This window comes from Pleurodeles waltl, chromosome 2_2, assembly GCF_031143425.1.
Source record: "Pleurodeles waltl isolate 20211129_DDA chromosome 2_2, aPleWal1.hap1.20221129, whole genome shotgun sequence".
NCBI lineage: Eukaryota > Metazoa > Chordata > Amphibia > Caudata > Salamandridae > Pleurodeles > Pleurodeles waltl.
In genome coordinates this window covers 1,019,295,601-1,019,312,532 of record NC_090439.1, presented here as the reverse complement: position 1 = coordinate 1,019,312,532, position 16,932 = coordinate 1,019,295,601, and positions in this window count along the sequence as shown.

Here is a 16,932-nt window from a genome sequence, read left to right as displayed (position 1 = left end):
ATCCATTCATCCTTCCGTGCCGTCACTCATTCATCAATGCATGCACTCTCATAAGTTTATCCATCAATGAACCCATTCATTCATGTAGCCTTCTGTCATGCACTCACTAAACCGTTAATCCATTCATATACTCAGCATCCATTCAAAAACACAATCCCTGACTTGTACATCTATTGTCCTAACCATTACCTTATTCTTTTTGGATTCATCCACTCAATCAGCCACAACCACACAACTTGCCAGTCAATCAAGAAGCACTTCTAACTATGAATCAGAATGATTTGCTTTGACACTGTTTGCCTTTAATGCGGGCTGGATGACTGTAGGCCATCAGTTCCTGCTTGTAGTGCCGCCATTATTTTAACATATTCACTGTCATAAGTTTAAGTGACTGAGCACAAAGGTCTCAAACTCAATCACAACCTCAAATCTAGACCCCAGGTTATGCCTTGAAACCAGCGGTGGTCAATGTGTTCCATGTAACATCCTGGAAATGTTTTGTGAATTTCTTTTTCTCAGCTGAAACTATACACTTGTATGTTTTATCATAAGACCGAAAAATCTGAACATATGCAAATGAAAATGCTAACACTTTTCATTATCGAGATCCGCAAAGACCGAATGATCCAACCTGGGGGAGGCATCACAATCATTGACAAAGAGTCTCTGCGCCTCTCCACCAACACCGAAGACACCACGACCAACATTGAACTCCTCCACTTCCAGATTGGAACTAACCCAAACACCACACTGCGAGGCACCCTCATCTACAGGCCGACTGGCCCCACCCCTGTTCTGCGACACCATCGCCGACCTCGCCACCACACACGCGCTCGCTTCCAAGGACTACACCTTCCTCGGGGACCTCAACTTCCACCTGCAGAACCTCAATAACAACAACTCCACGACGCTGCTCGAAAACCTGGCCAACCTTGGACTCAAGCAACTCATCACTTCACCCACCCACTCCGCCAGACACACACTCGACCCCATCTTCACCACCAGCAACCACATTTCCATCAGCCACACCACCAAACTCCAATGGACCAACCACTGCTGCATCCACTTCACCTTCAGCAAACCACCCGTCCGACACCTTGGTAACTGACCCCGCTGCAGGAGCTGGAACAAGATCCCCAAGGACCATCTATCCACCAACCTAAATATTTCACCCCCCCCCAGAAGACCTAGACATGAACACAGCTGCCCTGAACCTCAACAACTGGATCTCAGACTGCACCAACACCTTAGCTCCATCAACAAACCCTCCAACAGACACACAGCAACGAAAGCCAGTTGGTTCACCCCTGCCTTCAAGGAATCCAAACAAATCCACAGACGTCTTGAAAGAAAATGGCACACTGACAGGACCCCCACCAACCACAAAGCCATAAAAAAAAGCCATAAACATCCACCACCAACTCATCAGGACTACCAAGAGGAATGCCTTCCAGGAACGCATCAACAAAAACGCACACAACAGCAAAGAGCTCTTCGCGATCATCAGCAAACTCCACAGACTTACCCCCCACCCAAGAACTCTGCAACAACCCCTCCACCTACTTCCACCGTATGATCTCAGACATCTACTACAGCTTCCAGGCTCAGGACCACCCCATGCCCGCCACCATTATACCCATCACCGAAGCCTATTAGAACCCCGCCACCTACTGTGTTGGTCCAACATCTCCAATGAAGAAACCCTCAACATCATGAACTCCATCCACTCCGACTCACTCTCCGACCCCTACCCCCACCACATCTTCAACAAAGCAGGCAGCACCATTGCTCCCAAACTCCGGCACATCATCAACCGCCCCTGGAAACCGCCACCTTCCCCGAAATCTGGAAACACGCCAAAATCAACCCCTTATTGAAGCAGCCCACCGCAGATTCAGATGACCTCAAGAACTTCCAGCCCATCTCTCTGCTCAACAGACAACTCACCAAACACATTGAAGACAACAACACCCTGGACCCTTCAAAGTGAGGCTTCCGGAGCAACCACAGCACCGAGACTGCCCTCCTCATCACCACAGATTACATTTGCATCCTCCTAGACAGGGGTGAGACCGCAGCTCTCATCCTCCTCGACCTGTCCACTGCCTTTGACACCATCTCCCACCACACTCTACGGACTCGTCTCCATGACGCCAGGATCCACAACAGGGCACTAGAATGGATCACCTCCTTCCTCACCGACAGGACCCTAAAGGTCCGACTCCCCCTTCTACTCAGAGCCACCAAGATCAACTGCGGCATCCCGCAAGGCTCCTCTCTGCGCCCCACTCTCTTCAACCTTTACATGGCCCCACTAGCAGCCATCGCCAGACAAACGCGCTCAACATCATCTTATATGCCGATGACACACAGCTAATCATCTCCCTTATCAACAACCCGCACACAGCCAAAGCCAACCTCCACAACGGAATGAAGGCAGTCGCCGCCAGGATAAAGGATAGCTGTCTCAAGCTAAATCCAGACAAAACAGAAGTCCTCGTTATCGGCAACAACCCCTCCGCCTAAGACGACTCTTGGTAGCCCACTGTCCTTAGAAGCACTTCGGCCCCTACCGACCACGCCCGCAACCTCGGCTTCATCCTTGACTCAGCACTCTCAATGAACCGTGAAGTCAGCGCAGACTCCTCGGCCTGCTTCCACACCATGCGCATGCTCTGGAAACTCTTCAACTGGATCCCAACCGAATCCAGAAGAACAGTCATTCAGGTCCTTGTCAGCGGCTGCCTAGACTATGGCAACGCGCTCTACACTGGAACCACCGCCAAGGTACGGAAAAGACTGCAACATATCCAGAACGTCTCTGCCCATCTCATCAAGAACGCCCCTAGACACACCCACACCTCTGCCTTACTGAGAGACCTGCACTGGCTCCTATAGACAAGAGAATAACATTCAAGCTTCTCACGCACGCGTACAAAGCCCTTCATGACGTCGGACCAGAATACCTCAACCGCAAACACCACTTCTACATGCCCACCAAAGAGCTCCACTCCACCAACCTCGCACTCGCCGCCATCCCACGCATCTGCAAGACCAAAGCCGAAGGAAGATCCTTCTCACACCTCACCACCAAGACGTGGAATTCCCTCCCGATCCACCTCAAAAGATCTCCCACTCTATTGCAATTCAGGAAAGACCTCAAAACATGGCTCTTTGACTGATCCCCAAATGATCCTGGATGACTGTTCCCTTGCTGACCCTCTCCCCCTCCTACCAGCATCTTGAGACCCTAGCGGGTGACTAGTCGCGCTTTACAAATCTGAAAAAAAATATATATGTTTACACGTCCTTTCTCTGCTCAGAACCTCACACATGTTTTGAAAGATGTTATGACAAATGACCTCGATTACATCACTAGTGAGATTACATATCTTTTTGTTGACATTAAGAACGATATCATTATGGATACAGTATGCTTTCTCTGTTTAGATATATTTTGTTGAATGCAAGTAATTTCTGTTTAATTAGTTTATGTTTTATGCGGTTATGAGCCATGAATTTTGTTGGTGTGGTGTCATAACTGGCCAAATTTGGATTTTATTTTGGTGTTGTTCATAAATATATCTTCACTATTACTGAGGTTTTTAACAGAATTTCAGAAGTGTTTTCAACTATGTGTTAATGCTTTCTAATTAAGCAACACCACAGCTTACCTTTAGGAAATTGTTTTAAGTGAATGATTGGATTTATTTTATCCCATACTACATTTTTCCTGCATAAAGCAACCTGCTACGCATAGCTTTTGGCCATGTGAAAAACAGGTTGCCCCACCCACCCTTTAATAGGTGACCAACCTCTGCTGTGCATGGCCCTTGGTTGTGGCTATTTGAGTTGGCGTCTTGTCATGTGCAGCAGCGGTTAGCCACAGGACCTGCGTGGCAGCAGGGGTATGTAGACAGTGAATACTGAGATATTTATGAAAATAATTTTACTGTTGCACTCTAAATGGTGGTTCTAAAAAAATGTGCATAATTACTTTTTTGTGTTTATTAAACTTTTTATACAAGTTCTGTTTTAATTTTGGAAGACAAGGTCTTTTATCAGAAATTCAGGATGAAACTGCTTTAGATCGTCCACATGGTTCCTTCTGAGCCTTGATTTTAGCTCATGATAGTATGTGTCGGACAGTGCAGGATCAGCCTCATCATATGCTTCCTGCAGAATTTCTTAAGGCAATGTGTTTGGTCCTTTGCAGTTGGACACTGTTAGACTTTTGCTTATGCAGGGTCATCCCCAGTCTTTTTTTGCCTCCTGCCTCCTATTGTTTTCTGACATGTTGCTGTTGGCTTTTCAACTCTGAGCACTTTACCACTGCTAACCAGTGCTAAAGTGCATATGCTCTCCTGTTTAAATTGTATGTAAGTGGTTTATCCATGATTGGCATATTTGATTTACTAGTAAGTCCCTAGTAAGGTGCACTAGAGGTGCCAGGGCCTGTAAATCAAATGCTACTAGTGGGCCTGCAGCACTGGTTGTGCCACCCACATAAGTAGCTCTGTAATCATGTCTCAGACCTGCCACTGCAGTGTCTGTGTGTGTATTTTTACACTGTAAATTCGACTTGGCAATTGTACCCACTTGCCAGGCCTAAACCTTCCCTTTTCTTACATGTAAGGCACCCCTAAGGTAGGCCCTAGGTAGCCCCAAGGGCAGGGTGCAGTGTATGGATAAGGTAGGACATATAGTAATGTGGTTTATATGTCCTGACAGTGAAATACTGCCAATTTCGTTTTCACTGTTGCAAGGTCTGTCTCTCTCTCATAGGATAATATGGGGGCTACCTTTAAATATGATTAAAGTGTAGATTCCCCTAGAGAGTAGATGGACATGTGGAGTGTGGGATCCCTGAACTCACAATTTAAAAATACATCTTTTAGTAAAGTTGATTTTGAGATTGTGAGTTTGGAAATGCCACTTTTAGAAAGTGAGCATTTTCTTGCTTAAACCATTCTGTGACTCTGCCTTGTTTGTGGATTCCCTGTCTGGGTCAGTTTGACAGTTGGGTTGTTTTTCACCTCACACCAGACAGTGACACAAAGGGAGCTGGGGTGTGATCTGCATTTCCTGATTAGCCATCTCTGCTAGGAGGGAGGGGTGGAGTGGTCACTCTCATCTGAAAGGACTGTGCCTGCCTCTGACAATGCTGTCTCCAGCCCCCTGGTGTGTGTCTGAGGCCTTGCCTGGGCAAGGCAGGATTTCACAAGAAGGTGTGAGTCCCCTTTGAAGGAAGGTGACTTCAAAGACTAAAATGGGTATAAGAAGGGCACCCAAACTTACAAACTTTAGAAACACTTCTGGAATCAAGGGGAACCTCTGCCTGGAGAAGAGCTGATCGCTGAGGAACAAGTGCTGCCCTGCCTGTGACTGTGCTTTGTGGAGCTTTCCTGCAGTGCTGCTTCTGCCAGAGTAAGAGGGCAAAGACTGGACTTTGTGTGCCTTCCATCTTGAAGAAGAAATCTCCAAGGGCTTGATGTAGAGCTTGCCTCCTGTTATTGAAGTCTCAGGGATAGCAAAGACTTCTTCCTGCCAGCACCTGGAGTCTCTGGAGAGACCCCTACTCTGCTCTGTGGTGCCCTTCCAGTTCCTGGGACCCTGAAAGGAGAGGCTGGCAGCCTAAGGACAAAAATACACGCACCGCGCACCGTGCGGAGAAAAGATCGACGCAAATCCGATCGCGGCTGAGAAAACGACGCGACGCCGGCTCCGCAGCTGAGAAACGACGCCGCTGGAAACGCGACCGGAGAATCGACGCCCGGAGCAGGAGAAACGACGCGCAGCATCGCTGACGAAGGCTGAGAGATCGCAACCAGCGCCGCGGGACTTCGGACCGTCGCGTGGCTGGCTTTTTCGACGCGCCTCGCCGAGCCGAGCTGTTTTCGACGCATATACCCGTGCCGGGTTATTTTCGACGCACACCGCCCGTGCGGGGTTATTTTTGCCGCAAACCAGGTACATTTACACGCTAGCAGCGCTAGTGTGTTGTTACAACTACCTAAAGACTCTTTTTATTTTAAACCTTTTAAAAATCATAACTTGACTTGTGTATGTTGGATTTTTGTCGTTTTGGTCTTCTTTTGTCTAGATAAATATTTCCTATTTTTCTAAACTGGTGTTGTGTCATTTTGTAGTGTTTTCATTAAGTTACTGTGTGTGTTGGTACAAATACTTTACGCCCAGCACTCTGAGGTTAAGCCTACTGCTCTGCCAAGCTACCAAGGGGGTAAGCAGGGGTTAGCTGAGGGTGATTCTCTTTTATCCTAACTAGAGTGAGGGTCCTTGCTTGAACAGGGGGTAACCTGACTGTCAACCAAAGACCCCATTTCTAACATTGGTGACCAGCGGTCGGGATTGGACTTGTATTTGTACTTGACATACAGTAATTAAGTGTACACTACTGTTTTGATCTCAGACCACTACGTGACCACATACTACTTGTCTTGTGATTCTGCTTTTTGTTCTCTGATGTCCTCCTGGAAGTATTGATAATATTTTTGGACTTTGTTTTTGGGTTGTGAAGCCTTTGCAGAATGGAAGTCAATTTCTGGCACCTATTTATGTATAAAAAGTGGCAGCTTAAAGCATTCTGCATGGAAAGGGGACTGGCTGTGAACAGGAAATCCAGAAGGGAGGATCTTGAGTCAGCCCTGTTTCAGTATGAATTGAAACGTTGTCAGGCAACACCACCAAATGAGTCTGAGGAGGATAACTACTCTGAGGAGGAGGATAACTACTCTGAGGAGGAGGAAACAGAAAGAGATGAGTGGCTCCTAGCTCGAATCCGGAGTCTGGAAGAGCTAGATGCAGAGCTTGAGAGGGCTGAGGAGGAGAGAGCCTTAGTCCTGGAAAAAGAAAGGATTGCAGCTCAAGAGCTGAGCTGTGAAGAGCTGAAGCTGGAGGCCATGAGGGCTGAGTCCAGTTCAGATGGTGGCAGCAAAAATCTTGTATCCAGTACTGCTGAAGAAGTGCACATGCCCAGAGATGTGGTGCCCTACTTGAAGGAGGGAGTTAACACACGGCAGGAGGTTCAGGGGTATGAGGTAGCTCCAGTGATGCACAGGGTCCCTGAGGTGGATTGGGGAACTGGCATGGGGAGTCATATTCCTACTGGTGGGAGGGACACTCTACTGACTCTAGTTGAGAGTGACAGGGAGAGGGGTTCCCCCCAGGTAGAAGTCCTGGTTATGGAGTGTGAAAACATCCCAGAAGAGTGTGGGTTGAGTGTCAGGGACAGTCAGGTACTGTCTCACCAGTCTCAGGAGGGTGATGTGGGGTGCTTTTTCAAAGCAGAGTCACTGGATGGTTGGGTGAAGGGTACTTTGGTTAATTCATGTGAGGGGCTGAGTGATGTAATTGCTGGAGAGCATATGTCTAGTCCTTATTTTCCAGAGCTATGCCAACACCAGGTGGAGTGTGAGTTCTCTGACCCCAGGGAGCTTACAATGGAGGCAGACTTCTGGGTGAGTACCAGAGAGTCTGAAGAGGCATTTGGGGGTGCTCCTGAGAGGAGTGGTCTAGGTAGTTCCCAACCAGGTGAGGTAGGGAAGGATTGTAGTGTCCCAGGTAGGTCCCAGTGTAGTGGGATGGGTGAGGGACCCCATGTCCAGTCTCAGAGGAGAGGGAATGGGGATGGGTTGAGGCCCAAGGTGCCCGAGATCCGGTCCCAGGTCCTGGAGGGTTCCCTGCGGGAACACCAGGAGGGGAGCCTAGCCTGTACCATAGGGCCATCTGTTGAGGGAGACCCCACAGTGTCAGGAGAACTTGGGGGGGCGGCTGTAGCCAGCGTCCCACCAGTTCTGGTGTCTGGCAGTACCACTCCTAGTGAGGGGGTGCAGAAGTCCAGACAGAGGGTTGAGAGGGGGTTGCGGACCCCAGGGGAGAACCTGGAGGGTCAGGGGTCAGCTCTGAGAGCAGAGCCCCCCATGAATGACCTTGGTGAGACCATTTCTGGGTTGGGGGGAATCCAGACTCTGTCAGATGGGCAGAGGTCAGGAGACCTGCACCAGCCAGACTCTTGTGTGGCCCTTCGGGACAGTGTGTCCCTTGAGGGGGGTAAGTGTGCCCCCCTGGAAGTCCTGGTGTGCCAGGCAATGGTTCAACCGCAGGGTGGTGACTCTGGGTTGAATGATCAGGTTCAGGGGGTAAACTCTGACCTGATGGGGGGTAAGTGTGCTCCCAAGGAAGTCCTGGTGTGCCAGGCAGTGGTTCAACCGCAGGGTGGTGACTCTGGGTTGAATGATCAGGTTCAGGGGATAAACTCTGACCTGATGGGGGGTAAGGGTGCTCCCAAGGAAGTCCTGGTGTGCCAGGCAGTGGTTCAACCGCCGGGTGGTGACCCTGGGTTGGATGACCAGGTTCAGAGGGTAAACTCTGACCTGGTAGGGGGTAGGTATGCCCCCCAAGAAGTCCTGGTTTGCCAGGCGGTGATCCAGTCTGGGGGTACAGGCCCTGGATTGGGAGGCCAGGTTAAGGGTGTCCCCCCTGACCTGGAGGAAGGGGCTACTGCTAACAGTACCCCTACCATGTTGTCTTCTGGGGGGGCCGCTCCTAGTTGGGTGGTTCAGGACCCCAGAAGAGAGGGCAGGGGGAGGGAAGCCTCACCCCTGGCCCTGGTCCAACCTGAAGGTACAGACCCCAGGTTGGAGGATCAGTTGCAGGTTAACATCCCTGCACTGATGGAAGAATTGTGCAGGACTGCTTCTACAAGCACCCTGACAGTTTTGGACTCTGGGGGTGCCGCTTCTGCAGGGAGGGTACAGAGCCCCAGAGGGGAGGACCAGGGTCAGGTTGTCATCCCTGACCTGGTGGAAGAGAGAGTGGTCAAAGGGTGCCAGGCACCTGGGGCTACCACCCCCCACTCTCCACAGTCACAGTGGTTAGAGAGGCCTGAGGTCGGGCTCTCATCCCTGACAGTTGTCTGGGGCCACTGTGGCTTGCTGTCCTGGTGGACAGAGTTGCCCCTGGGGGGGGGAGGACGAGAGTCACACCCCGGGGGTGGAGTGGGCAACACCACTGTGTTGGCCCTGGTGGTACTATCTGCCCATTGCAATACATCTGTGAGCAAAGTAAAGTTAGGTGTTGCACAGATGGTGTCTGTAGATGTGGAGAAGGGTTCCCCATGGGTTAGCTTAGTGGGCCCTGAGAGTATGGACAGAGGGATCCAACTGGAGTCAGGAAGGCGTAGAACTGGAACATGCCCCTGCTGTTGTGGGCCTGGGTCCCTGTTCTATCGCCCCAATCAGGGAAGTACATCAAGGTATTGATTGTTCTCCCCTGGCTTTAGGCTGGTAGGGGGTCGTGTTAGACTTTTGCTTATGCAGGGTCATCCCCAGTCTTTTTTTGCCTCCTGCCTCCTATTGTTTTCTGACATGTTGCTGTTGGCTTTTCAACTCTGAGCACTTTACCACTGCTAACCAGTGCTAAAGTGCATATGCTCTCCTGTTTAAATTGTATGTAAGTGGTTTATCCATGATTGGCATATTTGATTTACTAGTAAGTCCCTAGTAAGGTGCACTAGAGGTGCCAGGGCCTGTAAATCAAATGCTACTAGTGGGCCTGCAGCACTGGTTGTGCCACCCACATAAGTAGCTCTGTAATCATGTCTCAGACCTGCCACTGCAGTGTCTGTGTGTGTATTTTTACACTGTAAATTCGACTTGGCAAGTGTACCCACTTGCCAGGCCTAAACCTTCCCTTTTCTTACATGTAAGGCACCCCTAAGGAAGGCCCTAGGTAGCCCCAAGGGCAGGGTGCAGTGTATGGATAAGGTAGGACATATAGTAATGTGGTTTATATGTCCTGACAGTGAAATACTGCCAATTTCGTTTTCACTGTTGCAAGGTCTGTCTCTCTCTCATAGGATAATATGGGGGCTACCTTTAAATATGATTAAAGTGTAGATTCCCCTAGAGAGTAGATGGACATGTGGAGTTTGGGATCCCTGAACTCACAATTTAAAAATACATCTTTTAGTAAAGTTGATTTTGAGATTGTGAGTTTGGAAATGCCACTTTTAGAAAGTGAGCATTTTCTTGCTTAAACCATTCTGTGACTCTGCCTTGTTTGTGGATTCCCTGTCTGGGTCAGTTTGACAGTTGGGTTGTTTTTCACCTCACACCAGACAGTGACACAAAGGGAGCTGGGGTGTGATCTGCATTTCCTGATTAGCCATCTCTGCTAGGAGGGAGGGGTGGAGTGGTCACTCTCATCTGAAAGGACTGTGCCTGCCTCTGACAATGCTGTCTCCAGCCCCCTGGTGTGTGTCTGAGGCCTTGCCTGGGCAAGGCAGGATTTCACAAGAAGGTGTGAGTCCCCTTTGAAGGAAGGTGACTTCAAAGACTAAAATGGGTATAAGAAGGGCACCCAAACTTACAAACTTTAGAAACACTTCTGGAATCAAGGGGAACCTCTGCCTGGAGAAGAGCTGATCGCTGAGGAACAAGTGCTGCCCTGCCTGTGACTGTGCTTTGTGGAGCTTTCCTGCAGTGCTGCTTCTGCCAGAGTAAGAGGGCAAAGACTGGACTTTGTGTGCCTTCCATCTTGAAGAAGAAATCTCCAAGGGCTTGATGTAGAGCTTGCCTCCTGTTATTGAAGTCTCAGGGATAGCAAAGACTTCTTCCTGCCAGCACCTGGAGTCTCTGGAGAGACCCCTACTCTGCTCTGTGGTGCCCTTCCAGTTCCTGGGACCCTGAAAGGAGAGGCTGGCAGCCTAAGGACAAAAATACACGCACCGCGCACCGTGCGGAGAAAAGATCGACGCGAATCCGATCGCGGCTGAGAAAACGACGCGACGCCGGCTCCGCAGCTGAGAAACGACGCCGCTGGAAACGCGACCGGAGAATCGACGCCCGGAGCAGGAGAAACGACGCGCAGCATCGCTGACGAAGGCTGAGAGATCGCAACCAGCGCCGCGGGACTTCGGACCGTCGCGTGGCTGGCTTTTTCGACGCGCCTCGCCGAGCCGAGCTGTTTTCGACGCATATACCCGTGCCGGGTTATTTTCGACGCACACCGCCCGTGCGGGGTTATTTTTGCCGCAAACCAGGTACATTTACACGCTAGCAGCGCTAGTGTGTTGTTACAACTACCTAAAGACTCTTTTTATTTTAAACCTTTTAAAAATCATAACTTGACTTGTGTATGTTGGATTTTTGTCGTTTTGGTCTTCTTTTGTCTAGATAAATATTTCCTATTTTTCTAAACTGGTGTTGTGTCATTTTGTAGTGTTTTCATTAAGTTACTGTGTGTGTTGGTACAAATACTTTACGCCCAGCACTCTGAGGTTAAGCCTACTGCTCTGCCAAGCTACCAAGGGGGTAAGCAGGGGTTAGCTGAGGGTGATTCTCTTTTATCCTAACTAGAGTGAGGGTCCTTGCTTGAACAGGGGGTAACCTGACTGTCAACCAAAGACCCCATTTCTAACATTGGTGACCAGCGGTCGGGATTGGACTTGTATTTGTACTTGACATACAGTAATTAAGTGTACACTACTGTTTTGATCTCAGACCACTACGTGACCACATACTTCTTGTCTTGTGATTCTGCTTTTTGTTCTCTGATGTCCTCCTGGAAGTATTGATAATATTTTTGGACTTTGTTTTTGGGTTGTGAAGCCTTTGCAGAATGGAAGTCAATTTCTGGCACCTATTTATGTATAAAAAGTGGCAGCTTAAAGCATTCTGCATGGAAAGGGGACTGGCTGTGAACAGGAAATCCAGAAGGGAGGATCTTGAGTCAGCCCTGTTTCAGTATGAATTGAAACGTTGTCAGGCAACACCACCAAATGAGTCTGAGGAGGATAACTACTCTGAGGAGGAGGATAACTACTCTGAGGAGGAGGAAACAGAAAGAGATGAGTGGCTCCTAGCTCGAATCCGGAGTCTGGAAGAGCTAGATGCAGAGCTTGAGAGGGCTGAGGAGGAGAGAGCCTTAGTCCTGGAAAAAGAAAGGATTGCAGCTCAAGAGCTGAGCTGTGAAGAGCTGAAGCTGGAGGCCATGAGGGCTGAGTCCAGTTCAGATGGTGGCAGCAAAAATCTTGTATCCAGTACTGCTGAAGAAGTGCACATGCCCAGAGATGTGGTGCCCTACTTGAAGGAGGGAGTTAACACACGCCAGGAGGTTCAGGGGTATGAGGTAGCTCCAGTGATGCACAGGGTCCCTGAGGTGGATTGGGGAACTGGCATGGGGAGTCATATTCCTACTGGTGGGAGGGACACTCTACTGACTCTAGTTGAGAGTGACAGGGAGAGGGGTTCCCCCCAGGTAGAAGTCCTGGTTATGGAGTGTGAAAACATCCCAGAAGAGTGTGGGTTGAGTGTCAGGGACAGTCAGGTACTGTCTCACCAGTCTCAGGAGGGTGATGTGGGGTGCTTTTTCAAAGCAGAGTCACTGGATGGTTGGGTGAAGGGTACTTTGGTTAATTCATGTGAGGGGCTGAGTGATGTAATTGCTGGAGAGCATATGTCTAGTCCTTATTTTCCAGAGCTATGCCAACACCAGGTGGAGTGTGAGTTCTCTGACCCCAGGGAGCTTACAATGGAGGCAGACTTCTGGGTGAGTACCAGAGAGTCTGAAGAGGCATTTGGGGGTGCTCCTGAGAGGAGTGGTCTAGGTAGTTCCCAACCAGGTGAGGTAGGGAAGGATTGTAGTGTCCCAGGTAGGTCCCAGTGTAGTGGGATGGGTGAGGGACCCCATGTCCAGTCTCAGAGGAGAGGGAATGGGGATGGGTTGAGGCCCAAGGTGCCCGAGATCCGGTCCCAGGTCCTGGAGGGTTCCCTGCGGGAACACCAGGAGGGGAGCCTAGCCTGTACCATAGGGCCATCTGTTGAGGGAGACCCCACAGTGTCAGGAGAACTTGGGGGGGCGGCTGTAGCCAGCGTCCCACCAGTTCTGGTGTCTGGCAGTACCACTCCTAGTGAGGGGGTGCAGAAGTCCAGACAGAGGGTTGAGAGGGGGTTGCGGACCCCAGGGGAGAACCTGGAGGGTCAGGGGTCAGCTCTGAGAGCAGAGCCCCCCATGAATGACCTTGGTGAGACCATTTCTGGGTTGGGGGGAATCCAGACTCTGTCAGATGGGCAGAGGTCAGGAGACCTGCACCAGCCAGACTCTTGTGTGGCCCTTCGGGACAGTGTGTCCCTTGAGGGGGGTAAGTGTGCCCCCCTGGAAGTCCTGGTGTGCCAGGCAATGGTTCAACCGCAGGGTGGTGACTCTGGGTTGAATGATCAGGTTCAGGGGGTAAACTCTGACCTGATGGGGGGTAAGTGTGCTCCCAAGGAAGTCCTGGTGTGCCAGGCAGTGGTTCAACCGCAGGGTGGTGACTCTGGGTTGAATGATCAGGTTCAGGGGATAAACTCTGACCTGATGGGGGGTAAGGGTGCTCCCAAGGAAGTCCTGGTGTGCCAGGCAGTGGTTCAACCGCCGGGTGGTGACCCTGGGTTGGATGACCAGGTTCAGAGGGTAAACTCTGACCTGGTAGGGGGTAGGTATGCCCCCCAAGAAGTCCTGGTTTGCCAGGCGGTGATCCAGTCTGGGGGTACAGGCCCTGGATTGGGAGGCCAGGTTAAGGGTGTCCCCCCTGACCTGGAGGAAGGGGCTACTGCTAACAGTACCCCTACCATGTTGTCTTCTGGGGGGGCCGCTCCTAGTTGGGTGGTTCAGGACCCCAGAAGAGAGGGCAGGGGGAGGGAAGCCTCACCCCTGGCCCTGGTCCAACCTGAAGGTACAGACCCCAGGTTGGAGGATCAGTTGCAGGTTAACATCCCTGCACTGATGGAAGAATTGTGCAGGACTGCTTCTACAAGCACCCTGACAGTTTTGGACTCTGGGGGTGCCGCTTCTGCAGGGAGGGTACAGAGCCCCAGAGGGGAGGACCAGGGTCAGGTTGTCATCCCTGACCTGGTGGAAGAGAGAGTGGTCAAAGGGTGCCAGGCACCTGGGGCTACCACCCCCCACTCTCCACAGTCACAGTGGTTAGAGAGGCCTGAGGTCGGGCTCTCATCCCTGACAGTTGTCTGGGGCCACTGTGGCTTGCTGTCCTGGTGGACAGAGTTGCCCCTGGGGGGGGGAGGACGAGAGTCACACCCCGGGGGTGGAGTGGGCAACACCACTGTGTTGGCCCTGGTGGTACTATCTGCCCATTGCAATACATCTGTGAGCAAAGTAAAGTTAGGTGTTGCACAGATGGTGTCTGTAGATGTGGAGAAGGGTTCCCCATGGGTTAGCTTAGTGGGCCCTGAGAGTATGGACAGAGGGATCCAACTGGAGTCAGGAAGGCGTAGAACTGGAACATGCCCCTGCTGTTGTGGGCCTGGGTCCCTGTTCTATCGCCCCAATCAGGGAAGTACATCAAGGTATTGATTGTTCTCCCCTGGCTTTAGGCTGGTAGGGGGTCGTGTTAGACTTTTGCTTATGCAGGGTCATCCCCAGTCTTTTTTTGCCTCCTGCCTCCTATTGTTTTCTGACATGTTGCTGTTGGCTTTTCAACTCTGAGCACTTTACCACTGCTAACCAGTGCTAAAGTGCATATGCTCTCCTGTTTAAATTGTATGTAAGTGGTTTATCCATGATTGGCATATTTGATTTACTAGTAAGTCCCTAGTAAGGTGCACTAGAGGTGCCAGGGCCTGTAAATCAAATGCTACTAGTGGGCCTGCAGCACTGGTTGTGCCACCCACATAAGTAGCTCTGTAATCATGTCTCAGACCTGCCACTGCAGTGTCTGTGTGTGTATTTTTACACTGTAAATTCGACTTGGCAAGTGTACCCACTTGCCAGGCCTAAACCTTCCCTTTTCTTACATGTAAGGCACCCCTAAGGTAGGCCCTAGGTAGCCCCAAGGGCAGGGTGCAGTGTATGGATAAGGTAGGACATATAGTAATGTGGTTTATATGTCCTGACAGTGAAATACTGCCAATTTCGTTTTCACTGTTGCAAGGTCTGTCTCTCTCTCATAGGATAATATGGGGGCTACCTTTAAATATGATTAAAGTGTAGATTCCCCTAGAGAGTAGATGGACATGTGGAGTTTGGGATCCCTGAACTCACAATTTAAAAATACATCTTTTAGTAAAGTTGATTTTGAGATTGTGAGTTTGGAAATGCCACTTTTAGAAAGTGAGCATTTTCTTGCTTAAACCATTCTGTGACTCTGCCTTGTTTGTGGATTCCCTGTCTGGGTCAGTTTGACAGTTGGGTTGTTTTTCACCTCACACCAGACAGTGACACAAAGGGAGCTGGGGTGTGATCTGCATTTCCTGATTAGCCATCTCTGCTAGGAGGGAGGGGTGGAGTGGTCACTCTCATCTGAAAGGACTGTGCCTGCCTCTGACAATGCTGTCTCCAGCCCCCTGGTGTGTGTCTGAGGCCTTGCCTGGGCAAGGCAGGATTTCACAAGAAGGTGTGAGTCCCCTTTGAAGGAAGGTGACTTCAAAGACTAAAATGGGTATAAGAAGGGCACCCAAACTTACAAACTTTAGAAACACTTCTGGAATCAAGGGGAACCTCTGCCTGGAGAAGAGCTGATCGCTGAGGAACAAGTGCTGCCCTGCCTGTGACTGTGCTTTGTGGAGCTTTCCTGCAGTGCTGCTTCTGCCAGAGTAAGAGGGCAAAGACTGGACTTTGTGTGCCTTCCATCTTGAAGAAGAAATCTCCAAGGGCTTGATGTAGAGCTTGCCTCCTGTTATTGAAGTCTCAGGGATAGCAAAGACTTCTTCCTGCCAGCACCTGGAGTCTCTGGAGAGACCCCTACTCTGCTCTGTGGTGCCCTTCCAGTTCCTGGGACCCTGAAAGGAGAGGCTGGCAGCCTAAGGACAAAAATACACGCACCGCGCACCGTGCGGAGAAAAGATCGACGCGAATCCGATCGCGGCTGAGAAAACGACGCGACGCCGGCTCCGCAGCTGAGAAACGACGCCGCTGGAAACGCGACCGGAGAATCGACGCCCGGAGCAGGAGAAACGACGCGCAGCATCGCTGACGAAGGCTGAGAGATCGCAACCAGCGCCGCGGGACTTCGGACCGTCGCGTGGCTGGCTTTTTCGACGCGCCTCGCCGAGCCGAGCTGTTTTCGACGCATATACCCGTGCCGGGTTATTTTCGACGCACCCCGCCCGTGCGGGGTTATTTTTGCCGCAAACCAGGTACATTTACACGCTAGCAGCGCTAGTGTGTTGTTACAACTACCTAAAGACTCTTTTTATTTTAAACCTTTTAAAAATCATAACTTGACTTGTGTATGTTGGATTTTTGTCGTTTTGGTCTTGTTTTGTCTAGATAAATATTTCCTATTTTTCTAAACTGGTGTTGTGTCATTTTGTAGTGTTTTCATTAAGTTACTGTGTGTGTTGGTACAAATACTTTACGCCCAGCACTCTGAGGTTAAGCCTACTGCTCTGCCAAGCTACCAAGGGGGTAAGCAGGGGTTAGCTGAGGGTGATTCTCTTTTATCCTAACTAGAGTGAGGGTCCTTGCTTGAACAGGGGGTAACATGACTGTCAACCAAAGACCCCATTTCTAACAGACACCTTTTCACATTTTTTCCGCATCTTTCTTCTTTTTCACCAATGGATAATGTCATAATTGTCTCTTAAATTACAGAATATAGTTTTTGCCCAAAATAAATATTTGCCTGCATTTTAAAACCTTAGACTCTGCTTTCTTCTCCCTCTCTCTCGGTGTCTTTGATGTAAATAACTTCTGCAGAAGATGTTGCTGCAACTGGCACTGTAGTCTGAAATATGCCTACATTTGTCTCCTGCTGTGAGACAACCTTCTCTTTCTCAGTATCGGAAGCCATGATGGCTTTCTAGTCTCCAGATGTCTCCTCTGAAAAGCTTATTGCTGTCAGTACACAAAAGCAAGGCCTTTTTATTTCCACAACTGGAACTATGAATGTTAATGTATTATCAATTGTTTTAT